At 36.3% G+C, this 2,017-nt stretch overlaps 1 pseudogene; it reads left to right on the top strand.

The window, feature by feature from the left end:
* Positions 1-594, top strand: part of LOC102835688 — a 2,008-nt pseudogene extending 1,414 nt beyond the window's left edge.
* The last annotated feature ends 1,423 nt before the right edge of the window (positions 595-2,017 follow it).

Genomic DNA, 2,017 nt, shown 5'->3' with positions numbered 1-2,017 from the left:
CACAAAAGTATAATTAAAGAAAATTGCACAGAGGTGGCCAAACAGTGAGTTCACCAAAGCCTATGAACCCAGGACTTCAGGGAGTTACTTCCCTGGCCCTCGGGGTCCATGGCCCGTAAGCCGGAGGAGGGCTCAAAGACTGGATTTTTGTCCATGTTATCCTAGTGCCTCAACTTCTCAGTGCTGATTACGTATGCTGCGGCCGCCAGCAGAAAAGGAGGCTAAAAGGTCAGATTCCGGAAATTAAGCAAACTTTAGAAATTCTTAAATACATGCAGAAGAAAAAAGAGTCCACCAATTCGCTGGAAACCAGATTCTTATTGGCAGATAATCTGTACAAAGCTTCAGTTCCTCCTACTGATAAAGTGTGTCTGTGGTTGGGGGCCAATGTAATGCTTGAATATGATATTGATGAAGCTCAGGCACTGCTGGAAAATAATTTGTCAACTGCTACAAAGAATCTTGATTATCTTGAGGAAGACCTAGACTTCCTTTGAGATCAGTTTATTACCACAGAAGTCTATATTGGCCAGGGTTTATAACTGGGATGTCAAAAGAAGAAACAAAGTTGATTCTACCAAGAACAAAGCATAATGTTGGCAATTAAAAATGTGGTTCCATTTTCCAAACATATGTTATTTTAAATATCTCAAAGTTTATCCTTGAAGATTGGCATAACTGAATGATTTATTTTTAGCAGCAAGAATGAGAATTAAAAAAAAATTTAAAACATAAGTACCTTTTTATTTATTAAAAAAATTAATTATTTTCCAGTGTTTTGTGAGATTGGCAGGGTTGTAATTATTTTTCCACATTTCCCAGTAAAATAAATGCTGCTTTCATCATATTTTTTCATAGGGAAACTCCAAGTTGAAATGGCCACAAACTAAATGCTTGGTTACTAGCACAGTTTACTTTGTCTTTATTGGTTGATGTTGCTGTGATTTGATGTGGTTAAACCAGTTTAGAGGTAGGAAAGACAGTTTCAGTATTTACAGACTTGGTTTTCTTCAGCACAGGTGGAGTTTTAAGGCTCTGGCTGTTGATTTGTCTGATGTAAATGGGGTTCCATGAATTACTGGTTAACCAATAACTGTCGTAATATTCTGAACTTTTTAGGAAATGGTAATTTGCCTTTGTAAACAGGAAGGGGGCTATTGATATCACACATTTTCTTATCCCAAAAAAGTGCACAGTGTCTTTGTGATGGCAGCATAGGAGACCTCGACAGATGTGAAAGAAGATTACCAGCTCAGCACTCTCAGCTAAGGCGATTTCTATTTATTAACGGTTCTCCAAAGCAGCTTACTAGGCATATTAAGATAAATGTCAATCGGCGATGGAAAAGAGTTGTAAGCTTTTCTATTCACGATAATGAATACATGCTAGCACTAGATGATACGGGTTCTAGTGAAAACTTTACAAATGTGCTGTTCCTTCTTCACGTAGTAAGATCTTGTACAATGTTTTGTACTTGTATTTCATGATATTAAAATAATGAAGTTCAAAAAACTTTAAAAAAAATAAAATAAAAAAAAGTACTATGGACTGCCAGAAGAACATAGAAATCTTATGGTCCAATTTTCAGCCAAACAGTAGATAGATATAGAGGGGGACATGCAACAACAATAGTAAGCTATGATTACCATGGAATCATCAATCACTCAAAATCAAAGGATATTTTCCTGGGGACAAATTTGAAAAGGGATGGGACGGTAAGTGAAATGCAAACAGGTAACACAAAGACAAAGCAGGATACTTGTTGTTGCATGGAAGAAATTGCAATCATTCTGATGAAATGAAGTGTATGGTTTTCTGAATGTAAAACTAAAGATCTTGTCTGTAGCCTTCACTTAATTCACAACGTTGTTGTTGTTTTAAAGTGCCATCTAGTTGGTATTGACTCATAGGGACCTTGTGTAGGGTTTCTGAGGAGTGGCTGATGGGTTTCAACTGCCACACTAGGAATCCAACTCACAATAAAAAGTTTAAGAAAATAATATATATATATGTTATT

The sequence above is a fragment of the Chrysochloris asiatica genome, unplaced genomic scaffold (assembly GCF_000296735.1).
Source record: "Chrysochloris asiatica unplaced genomic scaffold, ChrAsi1.0 scaffold00461, whole genome shotgun sequence".
In the NCBI taxonomy this organism is placed as follows: Eukaryota; Metazoa; Chordata; class Mammalia; order Afrosoricida; family Chrysochloridae; genus Chrysochloris; species Chrysochloris asiatica.
This window is presented reverse-complemented; position numbering and strand designations above follow the sequence as displayed.